Below are 19576 nucleotides of genomic sequence, written 5' to 3'. Positions count from 1 at the left end.
CTTCAACCTGAAGGTCCCATAGCAGTTGTAGTAAAACACAACCTAAGAATCATGAATGAAAACCTTCGGATTTCACGCTAATTTTTCATGCAAAAAGAGCTACATGTCCTGGAGTTTTCAGCTCTGTAGCTACAGATAAAAAATGAATCCTTACAGCACTATATTCTGTGTGTAGAAAAAAAGGGGCCAGGAATTAAACATGCCCTTCAGCAGATCATAATTCAACATTGTTTCTAAGATTAAGATGCTGACAGTTGTCTCCCAGGCCCAAATTCCTCCTACCAGACTCTTCTTCATGCATCTTAATTGCTAGGTTCAGGAAAAAGAGCATGCAAGATAAAGGCTGGTATCTGCTAATGACAGAATGCTTGATTTCATATCTTAATTCTCATTTGGAGTAATGAACAAAGCAGTCTGAAATCTCAGAATCTGATCTCAAATTTACCACGGGGTTTGAAGACTCCAGTTTCTCCTTTGTCCCCAAAGCAATTTTATATGAAGATGGGGAAGACAGAAGATTTTTGGATGTTTGTAGCCACTGCTACACACTTAGTATATCAAGTGGAAGATATTTACAGGAATGAAATGGAAGTGAGCCACAAGATATATAAAAGGATTTCCCCCCTCTCCCCAGTGCAGTATTACTTCTCTTTGAAGAGCAGGGAGTAGAAGTGAGGGAGTGCAGATGTACAATTTTGAGAGCAAGACCCATTAGCACAAATGAGAAAGTTATTAACATGGGCCCAGTGCTATTAACCATTTTGAAACCTTTTTAATTGGTATGCCCCTGCTTTCTAGAAACCCTTCCAGGATTTTCTAGTACTGTAAAATAATGGTTGGAAAGGAGCTCAATAAATCAGCTTATACTGTCTCCTGACTGGGGGAGAAAAGCATGGTCTAGACATAGTTAATCTGGCAGTGTAAAAATGGAAACACTGCAGCCTTCCCAAGCAATTTGTTCCAGTGGTTCACAATTTTTTTTCCTAGTGTCCATTTACACCATCATTCTTGCAGTTTAAGCACATTACCAGTGGTTCTGTTGTCAGAGTAGCTAGGCTGGAAAAAAACACTCTCCTTTATATCTCACCTGAAGACAGCTCTTCCTTCTTCCCATAGTCTTCTGGTCTTTAAATGAAAGTTTAAATCCTTCTGTGATTAAAAGACTTATTTTCAGGACTTTGATCTCCATCTTACTCTACACTCTCTCAAGGTACTGTGTTGGTTTTTTCTTATCTTAGAATGAAGGACTGGCACACAATTTATGGAAAATTATCCTGCTGATGTGCATCTGACTTGTTTGCAACACTACCTGCAACACCCCTAGATCTTTTGCACAACTCATTCTACTCACCCACTGTCTACTTGACAAAGATGACCAATAAATAGGGATTCTTGAGTGTGGTCCTTATCCATCCACCTGCCTCTCCACTTCCTTCAAATCATTCTGAACCCTAACCACGTTTTCCAATGCACTTGCAGCAATTCCTAGCTTGGGACCATCTGCTGCTAATCTTGCATAGCCTTAGCATTTCACTTGAGTTGAAATTAGTGACAGAATGCTGCAGAGACTGCTCAGTTTAGACATCCTCTGGTCTTACATTGATGCACAAAACCACTTAAGGTTCTTCATGGTATTTAGAGAAACAGCTCCTTGCTTATTACCCAGATACAATTATTAGAATAGCTCATTAACCCAAGAACATATTTGTTCTTCCTAAACAAGATGGGATACCATGCCACGGCCCACAGTAAGAACACATCTGTTACACATAGCAGTCACATCTATAACTTAAACACCTTGATACTGTTAATGATAGACTCTCAGGAAGCTACTCTATACAAGTCTAAATTCACAGGAAGAAGGTAACTAAGAAAGACAAATTTAAGCAGCGGAACAAACTTGCTGCATCAGTTCACACCAGCCCACCCTTCCTTCTGAGTTTGTTTCTGCCCAGGTTTTATTACAGTAAATAGTAAATCACAGAGGACTACACAGAAGCAGCACATGAGATAACCACATCTTATTAAGAACTATCAAAACATTTACTTTGTTCAAGCTTTTCACTTACTGCATTTCTGTTTTCTACTCAGTCATCCTGCCCAGAGCTGTACAGGGAAAATTTGTAACACAAATATGAATATGAGCTTCCAGTGAAGATAAACAAGATCACAGAAACATTCAGGTTGAAAAAGACCTTTGGGATCACCAAGTCCAACCAATAACCCTACTCTACAAGGTTCACCCCTAAACCATATCCCCAAAGCACCGCATCCAAACAACCTTTAAACACATCCAGGGTTGGTGACTCAACCACCTCCCTGGGCAGCACATTCCAATGCCTGACCACTCTTGCTGGGAAACTTTTTCCTACTGTCCAGTTTAAACCTACCCAGTCACAGCTTGAGGTGGTTCCCTCTTGTTCTATCCCTAATTACCTGTGAGGAGAGACCAGCACCAGCCTCTCCACAACATCCCTTGAGGTAGTTGTAGACGGCAAAGAGATCTCCCCTCAGCCTCCTCTTTTGTAAACTAAACCCAGCTCCTTCAGCTGCTCTTCATAAGGTTTATATCCCACTGAACATTCTCTTAACAGAGCTGATACAAGAGCTGGCACTGAACTTTGAAGAGCAAAGCAGTATAATCATTTTGGGATGTCATTCAGACCCACTATTACCAGTTTACTACATTTTAACTTGGAACCTCTGACAGCCACTAGTGGACCCTTCCCTGAAACTGAGAGGTGGGGAAGACAAGAGGAGTTCTGTTAACTACCACTTTTGAGGTCCAACAGGAGGAAGCCTCAGTATCACAGAATCCCACTATTACAGCTTAAGTTTGTGGGTTCTACAGATTTAGCAGCCTAAATTCTAAACACAGCAAGGAACTCTGAACCACATATTTAGATCTTTGGGAGTTAGAGGGAAAGATGTCAATCGAGGGGAAAAACTAGAACACCCCACACATTTGGCACAAGCAGATTAGCATTTGTCCTGTCTAGAGAGTAAAAAACAAATAAGAATTAGAAATTCCTACTTCTTAAAGTCAGTAACTTCTTTATTGTATACACTACTTGTAAAGCCATGACAAAGAAGTTAAAAAGCTTTGCAAAGTAAGAGATTGTGAAAAGCTAGGAAAGGGCCAAGTGCTCCCCTCCCAATCCACTCACCAGCACACATCAGTGATCTAAAAAAAAAATAAATCTATTTAAAGTGAAAATAAAACCCTTTTAAAAGTGTTTTAAAAACCTCTCCCTTTCCCCAGAAAGCAAGTGTGGTTTGCAGAACTCAACCATAGCCAAAGCAATAACAAACAGGCAAGTGACCCTCTTGCAGAAAGGAGTGGGGGGAACACAAAAATGAAAATAAATAAATAAATCTGCCTGGAGTTTGTGTTGGCCAGGCAAATCAATACACTCAGTCATAACTCAACAGCATGACTTACAAAGCAAGTAATTGTTTCCCCACTAATGCCATCTCTACCACTTGTTAACAGAGACCGAGTTGCCAAAGTACTGAGCTGCAGCAGATCTGAAACCGGCTCATGCTCGACGGCAGATTAAACACACAGAAACAGTTTACTGCTGCAACAGTTAAGCAGTTACACACACACCACCAAAAAAAAAAAAAAGAGCCAGTTGAGAGTTCAGCCAGCCATAAATCTACTTTCTTCAGCTGTCTTAATATATAAACGTTATTACACAGTGATGCATTTACAAACGCTACACTTCAACCCTTGCCACAAATCCTGCTTTTTCCATGTCATGAAGTTTCACCCAAGAAAATAGTCAATGACCAAGGCACAAAACATTCCTAGGACTGCTCAGGATCTTGGACTTTAGTGCCATATTAATGATCTTATTTTTAGTTCTAATAATGATTTGGGGGTTTAATTCCATTATGTTTTCATTAAGGTATCAGCACAGCACACATTTCACGTGATTTAACTTCAAAGGGTTAAGATTAAGTTACTGAATTCTTGCAATACCTGCTGCAGTGTTTTTTTTTTTATGGTATTAAAGAAGCTATCAACAATAAGTGAGAACATATGTTTAAGACTAGGGTAAAGTTTATTCCAAGAGGCAAAAATTCCCTTCAGCTTTATGTAGTTATTTTGAACTACATATTTTAACTTATATCTTCAAACTATGTGGCATAGTACTCTGTAATTTTCTAAGCCCAAAACATTGTAACTGCAGCAATCCTCAATTAATCACTTAGGTCTCAAAATCCCCCTCTTCCTTCCTCCCACCCCAAGATACCTCCACATCACCCAGTTTCTTTCCTGTGACTTCCAGAACTGCTGCCCTACCAGGGTGTTTCAATACTAAATATTTTTACCTCCAGAAATGAATCCTACCAGCATATAAACTACTTCTTGCAAAAAGAGGGAAAACTAAAAGTCTTTGAAGTTGACATGAAATCCAGAAGCATCTCCAAGCACCCACCGTGCCCTACAACTAATAGGAAAGTGCAAAACTCAGAAGACCACAAATGAAGCCTCACAGAAACTCAAGCCAAAACAACGGCCAAACCACTCAGCCTCCGTTCCAGCGCTATCCTGAAACACAAGTGTAATCTGAGCTGTAGCACTCCACTCACATTCCAGGTAGAATGGATCTCGTGTTTACAAAATGTGTCTTCTCAAATCTCACTCCTGGTGCTCCATCCTGTGTATAAATATTTTCATCTCAGACAAGCACTTCACAGAAGGCAGCTTGAACACCTATCAATGGCAAATGCAGCTTCCCCAAGCTTAAAACAAAGAAGAATAACCTAAGTTTCACATCCAATTAAATAAGGCATTAGTTAAAAAGCCTTAAAGCATGGAAAGAACCAAGTCAGGTTTTTTACATCTAAAATGTTTTTAAAGCATGCTCATTGATCAGGCAGGTACCAGTCACAGGAAGATGATGATGCTGTACTCAAAACACTCAAACCTGAAACACCACTCCAAAAAACCACCACTCTCTTCAAACACTTGGGAAAACAGCCAATGTGATACTTTCCAAAAGTAAGCCACAAGCAGAGACTTAGCTGTGGCAATAACCCTTACTGCCTTTGAGATTTACTCCTTTGCACAGCTCCAACAGGCACCTCTTATCACATGAAAGGATGGCAATGGCAGAGAGGAATACCAGGAAGTCTAAACCAAGGCTGTTTACAATCCTTGACCAACCTTTGTTACACAAAGGCAGAAGATAAAGAATTAACACTCTAGGAGGGGGGCCAGGGATTCTTGACAATCCAGAAATAACAATAACTTCTAAACGTTATGGCTCTGCATAGGAGAAGTTTTTCACCTCTCCCATAGAGGATAAAAATGTGGGAAGGACTAAGAAGAGCGAGGGCAGAAAGTGTTTCAACTGCAGAGTCTAAGGTGAGCACACTGTGCCCACCACTTCAGGCTCTGCACCACTGAGGACATTCAGTGTGGCATCCTACCATTCCCCTCTTAAGGGGGGCTCCTGTCATTTTAGGCTGCATGCCTTGAGCTGTCTCCATACCCCAGGCTCCCCACCTCAATGCAAATTTGTTCTCACAGGGACAGGTTCCACATGCCCACAGTCTCATTTCCATCCACATACTTTGAGCCCATCTACTACACAGTAACTAGTTCATCTGCTGCCCATCACTCCTCTCAGATGTGTATCTACTAAATTTCTGGTGGCACTTCCCTGCCTGTATCCAACCAACAGTTCCTCACTCTCTCTCCTCAATGCCACCCTCCCAGAGAACTCTCCTCTTTCAGAGTCTATGCTACCCTACATTACCACTTGCAACCTTTTAGCTTCCCATGACCTCTGGCTTCACCACACTCCACTTTCCAACACCTCTTTCCTCGTTTTCCTTTGCCCCACTCCTCTGGCCTGATTTCTTCCACCTTTAGATCTCTTCCCAGTCCACCATCTGACACAGGTTCCCCTTCCCTTACAACTCTCAAAGACAGATTTATTTCTCTTAATATCACATGCTGGAGAATCTCCTGTGGAGCAATTTAAACTGCTGTTAATAAACAGAGAGTAAAGGTCAGCTGAAAAAGAAATCCACCTTTCACCTTTATAAAATTGCTTCACACACAGCTCGGGGCTTCCCAAGCAAGGAATCCTCTCTGTTATTCTAGCTTTCACCAACTCAGCTGGACTGTGCTCCTTGATGTCCAGAGTATTTCTCCAAACCTCTTGACTTGTTTGATTTAGTATTCAGACAAAATTCAAATTTTTTTGATTACTGGAAGTCTCAAGAAACAAACAAACAAATCATTATCTCTGAGGTCTTTTCCAACCTGGCTGATTCTGTGATTCCAATGGAAACCTCTGCAGCTGTCCTGTCAAGGTCAAAACACACAGCGGCAGCATTACTGTAGCACAGCTCGAGAAGATATCCCCTTAAAAGTCACTGTAACAAGGGTCTCATTTCTACAGCAAAGCTAAAAAGTATTTTGTTGACAACAAAACACTGCTAACAGCAATTTGCATTCAAAGCCTGCGTCACACAAGCAGTAGTCACAAGTCACAATCTCACTGAACCTATGATTTAGAGGCTGCAATCCACTCTTACACCAGAATTAAAGCAACCTGTTTTCTTTGGGCAGAAAAACTGATTTAATTATATAATTTTTTTTTTTTTTAAATAAGAACTTTTCACACCTTCACATGGTGTTTAATTTTTGCTGCACTTCACACCAAAGCCCAGCTGACTTTGTAAAAACTGCTCACAGGAAGTCACACTCCACTCAGAAATACCATATGGTCACTGAACAAGAAAACAGCCATGGTTACCAAAACAAATTAATGCCATTGATCACTTTAAAGAGAGATAGCTGTAAGGCTTGCTAATTATCCAAGGTGCTTATTGTGTATTTCAAAGTTTGACAGTAATTCTATACTTCTATCAAAGCTAATAAATCAATCATCTCTGTTCAAGGCTTGGAGGGAAAGTAAAGCTTGCTGCTCAAATCTATGGTCAACATATGAGAAACATTACTATGAAAGCCATTTGAAAAGCCTCCTCATGGGAAAGGGTAACATTATGAGTACTAAGTGTTTTCACATGTTCCTTCTACCTTTGTTCTTTTACAGTCTTATTTTTCACCTCTTCCACAGCAAGATTTTTTTTTTGGAGGCTACTAATCTGAATTCCATCTCTTTCTTCTCCAGGCCCCTTGGGACTGCTCTCCCCCATCCACGTCTTTTATTCTTGTGACAGTAATTCTCTGATCAGTCAGAAACAGCTTCACATGGCATTTTCCAACAGAGTCAGGAATCTGCAATGGTAGCAGATTTGGAAGGGAGCAAGAAAAGAAATCATCTGAAGGGAAACACCCTACTTTCTTACAGCTAACTTGTTGTAAGACTGTCTGCTGGGGGTTGGGGGGGGGGGAGCCAAAAAAGAACATGCTCCATCCTCAAGTCATGCCTCTCCTGCATTGCTGAGCAAAAGGAGCCAACTAAACTGAAGCAAAGGCACTACTCTGTACACAAGAAAGCCCAGCCACCAAAACTCTCTCTCTCCATGAAGGCAAAGTCTTATGTATTGTATTATACAAAGTGCAGACAACCTTAACTCCACTATGATGAATTCAAAAGCAGGTTAAAACAATAATGACAATACTAAATAAATAAATATAAACCAGCAACCCCCCACCCCCACAAACCTCCCCAACCACCTCCTAGGCTATGCTACCAAAGTCTCAAAGCCTAACTCAAATTCTAGTCTTCCACCACCACAGCATCAGGCCCCATTTTCAACGTTCATCTGCTTTTAGCATTTGTACACATTTAAACCTCCTATCTCAAAATAACCATGTCCTCAGGCCAGGCTATTCTATTACCACAGGACATTACTCACTTTGCTGTAAAGTAGGAAATAAATCTTTCTGCAGAATTTGGATTTTCCTTTCTATTTAATGACTCACAAAACACACTGTGCTGCAATCAGGGTGTAGCTCAGCCACTTACTCCTAAACACAACGTGAGTGTGAAAGGCTGTTATGCTTTGTTACTTTAAGCTTAATGTTTAAAGACAAGTCTCTAAAAAGCCCCTAGATGTTTGCCTCCAATTTGCACCACAGCTCACATGTGCATTCATCAGTCAGCACAGAGGCACCCCATAGTAGCTGCAGTTTCTAGAAGCTGTTGAAAAACTGAAAGAAGTGCAAGTCATATTTATTTTACATTCAAAGCTGAGTGTATGCAAAATATATATAACTTGTGAATGTTCTAAACATCAATAATAATGCCTATAAACATCCACAGTATGTTAGGAAGTCAATAATTTAGTGATGACAAGCTTAAGCATTTGCCACAAGAGCCTATAAATGCTGATGCTTTAAATGTTGGTATTTTCCTAGTACACATTTTCCCACTCCCAAGATTGTTGCCCCTCTCCTTGGCTGTTTCATACTGGATCTCTTCCACTTGCATCACTGCAAGCTGTTTGTTTCAGGCTGTTTTCCCTTTACCCAGTTAGGAACTGCCATTTTCCTCCCGGTCCCTCTCTGTCACAACTGCTTTCTCGCACCTTTATTGCCCTGCACTTCCACCAGTCAACACTGACAATTTGATCACTCAACCATGTCCCTCAGCACCACATCCACATGTCTTTTAAATACCTCCAGAGATCGTGACTCCACTATCTCCCTGAGCAACCTGTACCAATGCTTGATAACCCTTTCTGGGGAGAGGTTTTTCCTAATAGCCAACCTGAAACTCCCTTGACACAACCTGAGGACGTTTCCTCTTGTCCTGTCACCTGTTGCATGTGAGACCAATCCCCACCTCTTTCCAACCTCCTGTGAGGTAGCTGTAGAGGATAACGAGGTCTCCCCACTGTCTCCTCTTTGGAATACTAAGCAACAACAGTTCCCTCAGCTGTTCCTCGTAAGACTTGTGATCAAGACCCACCACCAGTTTTGTTGCCCTCCTCTGGACCTGCTCCAGCACCTCAATGTCCTTCTTGTAGTGAGGGGTCCAAAACTGAACACAGTATTTGAGGTGTGGCCTTCACCAGTACCAAGTAGAGGAGGATGACACCACCCCTAGACCTGCCAGCCACACTATTCCTGATCCAAGCCAGGATGTCATTGGCTTTCTAGGCCACCCAAGCACACTGCTAGCTCATAATCGGCCAGCCAAAAGCACATTTAAGTAAGTACAGCTCTTCAGTCCCCTCCTGAAGAGGCCTGGCTCTCATCTGGGGCTATACAACATGAATCAGTAACCATTCAGCAAAACTGTATTTTTCAATCTTATCTTGAAGCTGAGAAAACAAAGTGTCCTATTGTCTCTCTTACAGAAGTGTTTTCAATTAACCTTCTAACATCCTCTCTTCTCCTAGGGGAAAGATGGGAAGAAACCATCAGGTGAGCTGCCTTTGACACAGAAGCTAACCCATTCTGTAAGCAAGTTACAATGAGAGTTTCAATGGCTATGGATGCCATAATTGATAACACAGTAACTGGTTGCTTGCAATGAATCAAACTGAAGAGGCTTGTGTGTGCACTGTCCATAATATATGCAGTTGTAGAGTAGCAGGTTGGAAGGGACCTCAAGGACCATTTGGTCCAACTTTTGTCGCAAAAGCATGGTCTAGATGACCCAGCATTCTGCTCAGCCAAGTATTAAAACTGTCCAATGTTGTGGAATCCACCACTTCCCTAAGAAGATTCCCTGGCAGATTGTTCTTATTGAATCTCTCTTGTAAATCTCCCCAGGAGTAACTCGTACTCACTGCCACTCATCTTTTCCACGTGATTGCTAGTAAAACCGGAGTTTCTATCTTCTTTGTAGCTACCTTTTAAATTCTAGACCACAGTGATAAGGTCTCTCTTAAGCCTTTTCTCAAGGCTGAACAAGGCTAATTCTCTCAGCCTTCCCTCATACGGCAGGCTCCCCGGTGCTTTGATCATCTTTGGGGCCCTTCTCTGGAGGAGCACATAAAGAACATAACACTCATCTCTGGACAGAACTCTGCCTTCACCGTCTCTCCAATAACTTCAGCTTCTGCCACCACCACTGCAAGCAACGGTGCTGCATAGGCAAATCAGGAGTAACTTCCCAAGACAAAGGGTGCCGTGAGTACCCTTCGGGAACCACTGCCTTGCCGACCTTACATTACCAGAGTTTTTTTTCCTCCTAACAAACAAACTTGCAGCGTATATCTGAACAAAAGACCAAAAGCACACGAAGGGCTAATTGTATTTCAGACCATAATGAATGAAAAGTTAGGTGCCTGCACATCTTTTAAAAAAAACACCAAAAAACCAAAACAACCCCACTATACACACACAAAAAGCCGACGTAAAAACAAAATAACCCCCCCTAAGAATATTCATTTTTACATCACGTTTTAAAGTAAGGCTCGGAAGACACAAGGGCACAGCTGGCTGCCCAGCAGCTGCAAGGGCAACCATGACCGCCTGCACACCTCCGCCCCAACAAGAGCTCTCCCTCCGCCGCGGAGGAGGCGCCGGTCCCCCGCGAACAGGGAAAGAGGGGTCTCCAGGGCACTCAGGAGCGCTACCCCGGGGAGCGGGAATGCTACCCCCGCTACTGCGGCCGCCGAGAGCCACCATCACCTCCCCCGAGGCGCCGGCTCGACCTACTCCAAAGCGCAGGTGGGGGGGGGGGGGAAGCCGCCCCCGTACAGAGACGGAGCGGGGGTCCAGCAGACCGCACGGCAGCCCCCGAGAGACTTAAAGAGAGGGGAGCCGTCCCGGCGATGAGTCCGGCGGACAAGAGGCAGGAGGGTTGCCGGCCGCCGGGCTGAGGGGCCGAGCTGCCGGGTGCTCATAGGAGCCGGCTGCGGCTGAGGCGGCCGGTACCGCCCTCCCGCCGCGGGGGCCGCACACCTCAGCCGCGGCGGCACGGAGAGACCGCCCCGCAGGGCCCGCCCGCCCCCGGCGAGCTCCTCTCACCTCACGACCGGAGGCGGGCGGGGAAAGCCGCTGGCCCGCCCGGTGGCGCGTACCTGACGGCTGCGGGTAGTAGGGCCCCGGTGGCAGGGCCCCAGAGGTGGCTGCCCGTTGTTGTGGCCCGGGTGGCGACAGGAAACAAGCAGCCCCCGCGGTGGCGGCGTCTCCACCGTGGCGCAGTTACCATGGGACGGACGCCCTCTCCCTCCGGAAGTCACCGCCGGGGGGGCGGGGAAGGGGGCGGGGAGAGGCGCCATCTTGAACGTGGCACCAAGCGCCCGGCCTGGTGCCTGCCTTCCGCCATCTTGAGCGTGGCACCGAGGCAAGGCGGTAAGGGTAAAGAAATTCCTGGAGGGCATATTCGAGTCCCTGTCCTCCCCACTAGGCCTCGTCCCCGAGAGCGGGAACACTAAAGAATTACAGCGTTATGCACACAGATGTAAAAAGAGATCAAAGCAGAAAGCCGTACCTGGGGTTGAAACGATTCTCTTCAGTGCAATAAAATTACGGTAAGGAAAAGAAAGGTACCATCATGTAGCTCGTGAGAAATTAGTGGTGATTTGTGGTGGTTGGTTGGTTTTGCTGGTTTGTTTTGCTCTGGAGAAATTCGGAAACAAACCAAACTTGCCTCAGCAGCCCCCTTGCGATCTGAGGTCCTTTGGCATCACCGCAAGACAGGGAACAGGGCAGAAAGCCCAGGAACGGCAGGCAAGAGAGGAGCACAATGAGAAGCTCAAGCTGGGCTCCTCAGCCTCACCCACAGCTCCAGCAGCCAGGCCTGTGCAGGGCACAGTGTGGGCCCTAGTGGCCCTCAGATGGTTTCAGCTCAGCCTATAAACTTCTCTGGCACATGGAGCATCCCCCTGTGCACAGTGCGCTTGCAAAGACAGGTTAATGTTGTATGTGAAATCGCACATAGGAAACAATATTCTCTGGATGGATCAATGCAGTGCTGAAGTGCTAGGAAAAGCTTGCTACAGCACTAATTGCTAGATGTCAGGAAGAAGTTCTTCATAGAGAGATTGGCCATTGGAATGGGCTGCCCAGGGAGGTGGTGGAGTCACCATCACTGGAGGTGTTTAGGAAGAGACTGGATGGGGTGCTTGGTGCCATGTTTTAGTTGATTAGATAGTGTTGGATGATAGGTTGGACTCAATGATCTGAAAGGTCTCTTCCAACCTGGTTAATTCTATTCCCATTCCTATTCCCATTCCTATTCCTATTCTAATTGTGCTGCCTTGTGCATATGTTTTAGTTTTTAATTACACGATTGCATGCCATTTTGTCCCGAAGGACTTCTGCCTCACTTAGTGCACAGAACCGGGCTGAAATATGGTTGTGATTTTACTTCAGAGATGTGGAAGTTTGCTAACCTTTGAGCACTTGCTTTTGTGGTTGCAATGAAAGCAGGTAATTTTAAAAACTAGAACACAACATGAGATAATCTGCAGTGATCCCTGGCACGTGACAAGCTGTTAGGCTTTCATCTTAGCGTGAGGGTAATTGGCTCTCTGCAAGTCGCTCAGAAGCACATGAAACACCTCAGGTCAGCCTGTCAGTGGTTCAAGAGCTGGAGTTTGCAGCCTGAGTCAGAGTCACCAACCCCCTCCTTTCCTCCTCATTCTTCCTCTGGAGTTGATTTGACATGTTTTTTATTAAAGACTCATTATAATCTTGATCTCTGACTCAGTCCTCATTCTAAACACCAGCAGTGCTTCTCCTGTACCAGCCCAAGAATCATAGAATCAATAAGGGTGGAAAAGACCTCAAAGATCACCAAGTCCAACCTGTCACCCAAGACCTCATGACTACTAAACCCCTCCTGAACACCTCCAGAGTTTGTGTTTGGTCAGACAGGAGTAGAATCAGAGCATGAAATGCTGTGGAGGTCGATGGGTTTAACTCTGTCGTGTCTGCCACTAGAGCTGTACTTGAGGAGCACAACAGTGAACGAGAGAGAGAGAGAGAATATGAATTTTAGAGGAGATTTCTGTGACTCAATATGAGCAAATGGAAGAGGAAAAGCTCCAGCCCTTCTGGCTGCAGGAGGACTTTGCCACCAGGCTTGGTCAGTTCTGTCATTTACTCTCTAGTTGTGCTGATTTCTTCTATCAACTACTGAGTCACATAGTTTCTGTAATTCCTATAACAGCATCGTTTCCTTCACAAAAACGAACCCTAAGGAATGTTGTTTCCATGCCACAGCTCCTGTCTTTCAGTGCCATCTAGTGCTCACACGTGAAAGAGGCTGTAACTGCTGGAATTTCTCATCAGATTTTGAAAACTGATAGACTGCACTGACATTGTATCAATTTACAAATAGGGGACTGAGTGCACCCTCAGGTTCATGAAGGGCCTGGAGCATATGGCCTATGAGGAGTGTCTGAGGGGGCTGGGGTTATTCAGTCTAGAGAAGAGGAAGCTGAGGGGAGACCATGCCAGTCTTCACAACCTCCACTGGAGCAAGGAGAGGTCCAGCCTCTTCTCCTTGGTGGCAAGCAGCAGGACTAAAGGAAATGGTCACCTTTTTTACCAGGGGACACTTAAACAGAATATTAGTAATTACTTCTTCACTGAAAGGGTTATCAAATATTGGAAGGGTCTGCCCAAGGTGCTGGTGGAGTCACCATCCCTGGAGGTGTTCACGTGGTGTATGAACCTGGCACTTAGGGACATGGTTTAGTGTTAACCCTTCAGTGCTGTGTTGAGGGTTGGACTGAATGATCTTTGAGGTCTCTTCCATCCAGTTGTAATATATTCTGTTTCTATATATAAAATCTAGAGACATATCTATTCATTTTTCATTTTAGGGCATTAAATTCTGACACAGGTCTCTCTTACATTACTTAAAATCAATAGCACTCACAAATCAAACACACGCATATATATATGTATGTATATAAAAGTTGGTTTCTGATCCTTCTATCAGAAGTGAAATGAACAATCTGGCCACACATCCCCATTAACATGCACCTCTATCTCATCTGTCTGGGGAATAACATTCCTAAGGTGGTTTTAACTTGCTTGTTCATGTTCAAATATCAATCAAAATTTCAATACACAGTAAAAAACATCCAGCTTCAATGCAGTGACTTCAGAATGCACAGAGGGACTGGTGCTTGTCATAGGAGACATAAACTAATAGGCACCCTGAAAGCTCTGCTAAAGCTTTCAAATAGCTTTAGGTACATCAGTGAAAAAAGTATTACAGAGCCAAATTTGGACCAAATTTGTGTTGTTGAGGGTTGAAATCAGATTTTAACATCTTTTGTGGCATCAAGAGTTAAAGCCTAATGAAGTACACCCTTTCCATACTCCTGAGCAAGATACAGCAAGATACAGCTCTTATTTACCTGGTTCTGTGTCCTGTTGTATTCCTCTACCGTGACTTTGTAGCTGGGTTCACTGAGACCAAGGAGTGTGGCAAGTGTCCTTTTAAGGGACTCACATTCTGAAAACACCCAAAAGATGGATGTTAAATGGAACATCTTCCTTCTACTGCAGAGCTTTTGACAACAGGCATTTTGCATGATGGCAGAGAATTCCATGGAGCAGTCATGCATATGAACATAAAAGCAGCAGCAGAGGAGATGACATAGGGCAAAAATTCATTTATTTAAGTGAAAAATCTTCTCCTTGTTTGGGAAACCTCCTTCATAATCCAACCTTTACAACTTTTTCCAGAGGTCTGGCCAACATTTCTGGGCTAGCCCTATCTCACTTGCTCCATTCCCTGTCTATAAAAATTTCTTCCAGGCTATGTTTCAATTAAACAACTTGACCTTGGTTTAGTTAATGACATGACCTCAGAACTATCTCAGCACAATTACCTCTTCCACCTCCTTGCTCTTTGTTAGAGGTTAAGAAAGAGAAGTGACATTTTTTGAACTTGAGGCAGCTGCTGAGGAAAATGAACTCATTGCAGCTGCTTTCAGGCCCCACCTTTTCAGCCACAGCACTGCCCTGCCTACAGCAAACTGACAGAGCTTGCCTGGAGTAAACATCAGCCAGCACAATCCTGCTGTCAGCCTTCTGAGGCCGTGTTCTTACAGCACTTATGGCTATGGTCCTTCTTCTTTGTGGCCTCAGTTCCTGCCTCGGTGCTAGTTTCTCCTGCTTCCCCTCTCCTTACACCCTCTCTACATTGGCACCATCCCTCTTGTTATGCCAGTTCAAGCTCAGGTGTTCACCTGCTTTTCATAAGACTGCAACAGGTTTAACTGAAAGCCAACTTTCTTACTGCCTAGTAGTTCATACCCTGTATTGTGGGTCACGCTGATTGCAACACAGTAATGAAGGTCACTGACAACAAAACCCAACCCAAACAAACAAAAAAACCCCACCACCCAACAACAACAAAACCAATCAGGATGTAAAGAAGTAATTACAGGGTTCTGCACTGAGACAAGATGGGAAACAGCTGCTTAGGTAGCAGATATGCTTTCTCTTGGTGAGAACCAGCTGGAGGCTTCTGTTCTCTTTTGTACGTGCCACCATTTGAAAAGCATCTGGAGAAATTAGAGAAAGTCCAGAGGACAGCAAAAAGAGTAAGCAAATATCTTGGGAACTAAGATGAAGGCAGAAAGATGCAAAGGGATGGTGATGTTTAGTCTACAGATGAAAAGACTAAGGGGAGATGTGGTGCCAGTCAAATACAGGCAAAGCTCATGTAAGACAAAAGGATAGTTTGTTGATAGAACAAGAGAGGAGCTTGAAATGCAGACAGCATGAGCTACATCAAATAAACTCCAGTAGTGAAAGCATTCAAAAACACTACAGCCAGTTATCTGGGGGGGCTGCTGCAGTAACCATTCCTAGAAGTCTTGACAACCCTGTCCAGAATTACTCCATCTCTCTTAGGGAAAGAAGCCAAACAAAATAATCCATCCTTAATTAGAATCCTCCTGTTCTGAATCTTCTGCCAGTGCTCTCTGCCATACTCACCTAACTGTGAAGGCTGCACAAAATTCATAAGATACCTAACATACTGCACTCTGGTGGTTACCTACCTGCATGATACTGGCAGCCTTCCAGTACTTGAAGAGGGCCTACAAGAAAGCTGGGGAGGGACTTATTACAAGGGCTTATAGTGCTAGAACAAGAGGGAATGTATTTAAACTTGAGAAGGGTAGATTTAGACAGGATAGTAGAAGGAAATTCTTTAAAGTGAGGGTGGTAAGACACTGGAACAGGTTGCCCAGGGAAGTTGTGGATACCCCCTATCTGGAGGTGTTTAAAACTAGGTTGGATGAGGCCTTGAGCAACCTGGTGTAGTGGAAGATGGCAGGGAGGTCCCTTCCAATACAAACCATTGTATGAATCTATGATAATCAGGTTGTTCTATTGTCTTGGATTTGCTCTTTCACTTGCACCAAGGCTGCCTCTAGGAATCCAACCCCCCAAAATAGCTCCTTTCTGGGTATTGTGAAATGCACCCTTTGGAAAAGACCAATAGGTAGGCTGACAGCAAGCAGTGTAGTCTGAATTATGTAAATTGTTGGTAGTGTTTATATCATCTGGCCAAAAGAAAACACAGAGTTTAAAAAGTCATTTCAAATCCTAGTAGTAATTCCTTGAGACAGGACTAGTATTAAAAGAAGGGGGGGGAATAGCAACATTCTAGATTTGTTTATTGAACAGTGATTACATTCCAGTTAATCCCTTAAAGTAAGCTAATCCTTCAGACTGAAAAAGAGAATAAACTTCAACTTACTAGGGAATTAAGAGGTTACAATTCAGACTGCCCAGATCTGAAAGTACAGCCTCCAAGGTGTGTATGGCCTAGAGAGCATAAACAAGAAGAAAGCTTTTATTTTGAACAGCAAGACAAGCTTATCCATCAAGCTGCACGAAACACAGCCTTGTGCCATTCAGCTTGCAATATGAAGTGACCTGCCAGTTTGCAAAGAAGAAAGCTTGTTTTAACAGATCTCCTCACACTGACCGGATCCAGCTTTAAATAATCCCACCATGACCAGCAGGTTTTGCTGGGGTAGCATATGTAGCAGCTGTACAGAGACCCGAGTCTGTAAAGATCACAGAATGCCAGGTTGGAAGGGACCCCAAGGATCACCTGGACCAACCTTTCTAAATGATAGCATAGTCAAAATGAGATGGCCCAGCACCCTGTCCAGTGTAGGGGAATCCACTGCTTCCCTTGGGAGCTGATTCCAATCTCTAACCATTTTCATGGTGAAACATTTTCTTCTGGAGTCCAATCAAAATCTCCCCAGGAGTAACTTGTACCCATTACCTAGTCTTTTCCATGGGACTCCGTGTAAAGACACAAGTCTTGGAGAGACTACCTGGAGGTACTTCACCTGTATCCCATTTGTCAGTTTGGCAAACCAAACAAGACAAAAAGGGCAAATTTTGCATGTTTTCTCCCAAGAATCCATAACTCCTTGCCTGATGTCTCCAGGGGGAGGGTTCATATTAACCACAGTTGTTTCCTACTTGCCCTGGCTATTTGGAAGACCCCCTTGGCTATCTTTGTGAATACCACCTTTTGTATTTCTGATGTTCTCCATTTTTCATACTGATGCTTTGCTGTGTGGAGGTTTCATGTCATATTCATGATTTCTTCCAAAAGGCCATGGCTAATCCTCCTGTATGCTGCCACACTCCTCATTTGCAGCTGCTCAGTGGTGGATGACTGTGTCCCTGTTCCTGGAGGTGTTCAAGAGGGGATTGGATGTGGCACTTGGTGCCACGGTTTAGTAGTCATGAGGGGTTGGGTGACAGGTTGGACTTGGTGATCTTTGAGGTATTTTCCAACCTTATTGATTCTATGATTCTATGAATGCATGGTGCATTACTGTTATGATCTAGAGGAATCCTGTGGTTTAACCTTGGCTGGCAGCTAAGCACCATGCAGCCACTTGCTCAAGTCCCAGACCTGTGGGACAGGGGAGAGAACTGGAAGGTCTCCCCCTCTACTCAGCTCTGGTGAGACTCCACCTGGAGTACTGCGTCCAGTTCTGGAGCCCCTATTACAAGAGGGATCTGGAGGTGCTGCAAGGTGTCCAGAGAAGGGCCACGAGGATGATCAGAGGGCTGGAGCACCTCTCCTATGAGGACAGACTGAAGGAGTTGAGGCTGTTCAGTCTGGAGAAGAGAAGGCTCCGAGGTGACCTAATTGTGGCCTTCCAGTATCTGAAGGGGGCCTACAAGAAGGCTGGGGAGGGACTTCTCAGGATCTCAGGTAGTGGTAGGACTAGGGGGAATGGAATGAAGCTGGAGGTGGGGAGATTCAGGCTGGATGTGAGGAGGAAGTTCTTCCCCATGAGAGTGGTGAAGCCCTGGAATGGGTTGTCCAGGGAGGTGGTTGAGGCCCTGTCCCTGGAGGTGTTTAAGCCCAGGCTGGATGAGGCTCTGGCCAGCCTGATCTAGTGTGGGGTGTCGTTGCCCATGGCAGGGGGGTTGGAACTAGATGATCCTTGTGGTCCCTTCCAACCCTGACTGCTACTATACTATGATACTATACTAGTGAAATGAATAAAAAGCTGTGGGGTGAGATAAAGACAGTTTATTAAAAAAAAACCAAACAAAAAACCCCAAAAGAACTAATCAGCCAAACAAGCCCCCAACATCAGTAATGACAGTAATAGTAATAAAAGACAAAGAGAAAAAAACCAACAGCAAAACAAACAAGAAAAACAACCACTGAAGCTCAGTCAGGCCCTGAGCAAGAGCAAACGCTGCTAACCTCCCTCCTCCCCAGTTTTACTGCTGAGCATGAGATCATATGCTGTAGGATATCCCTTTGGTCAGTGGCTGTCCCAGCTGCATCCCTTCCCAACTTCTTGTGCGTCTCCAGCCTGCTGGCAGGGCAGTGTGCAAAGCAGAAAAGGCCTTGGTTTACTTTTCCAGCTGCTGAATGCCTCATCTGCTCACCTTGCAGCCTTTTACCCTACCACCCTGTGGCCATGAGAAGGCCAGATGATGGACTCAGCTTTGGCCAGCAGCAAGTCCATCTTGGGAACTGGCTGAAATGGGCTTTGTCCAACATGGGGTGTAACTTCTGGTGTCTTCTCACAGAAGCCACCCCTGCAGTCTCCCAGGTACCAAATACTTGCCACATAAACGCAGTACATGACCTCAAAGAAACCCTACACGGGTGTTAACAGCATCACACCAGTCTCTTCCTAAAGAGCAAATGCCTTGAAAAGGCTGCCAGTCCCTGGGACACAGCCCAAGAGATTGTCAGTTTGTAAGCACTCCTGCTCCCTGGCATTGGCAAAGACCTTTATGGCACAGCAGCTGCTTACTTGATCGCAGACTGTGAATGGGCTCCTTGAGATCACCAGATAATTACACCAGTGCTCTTTTGAGTGTCACCTGATGTAAAAGATGTCACTTGGTACACCTCTCCCCACTCTAAAGCTGCAATGTCACTCCTGAGTGCCTGCTCTTGGTGTTACACAGACATCTAGAGGGGCTGCTGCCTGTGCTGACTCCGTGCTGTTCACCAGAAACCACAACCTGCAGGAAAATAGAAGCTCTGCTGACCCTTAGTGGCCAAAAATCCTTTATGGTACTGTGGCAGTGTTTTTATAAATTCAACAGTGCTCTTGTTCTGGTGCAAGAGGAGGAAGGAGGAGGAGGGGACTGACTGACTTGCTGAGGGCAAAAACTGGGAGAAGAGACTGACCCCCACCTCAC

The 19576-nt window shown here is 44.6% G+C and overlaps 1 protein-coding gene across 1 annotated transcript in view; it reads right to left on the bottom strand.

The window, feature by feature from the left end:
* The window catches only part of DISP1 (dispatched RND transporter family member 1), a 100586-nt gene extending 89495 nt beyond the window's left edge, over window positions 1-11091 (bottom strand). The window contains exon 1 of the mRNA XM_054170314.1: window positions 10916-11091. The gene's annotated coding sequence lies outside the window, so the exon portion shown is untranslated. The remainder of the gene's footprint in view (window positions 1-10915) is intronic.
* Between the last annotated feature and the right edge of the window lie 8485 nt (window positions 11092-19576).

The sequence above is a fragment of the Dryobates pubescens genome, chromosome 2, assembly GCF_014839835.1.
Source record: "Dryobates pubescens isolate bDryPub1 chromosome 2, bDryPub1.pri, whole genome shotgun sequence".
NCBI classification, from domain to species: domain Eukaryota; kingdom Metazoa; phylum Chordata; class Aves; order Piciformes; family Picidae; genus Dryobates; species Dryobates pubescens.
This window is presented reverse-complemented; position numbering and strand designations above follow the sequence as displayed.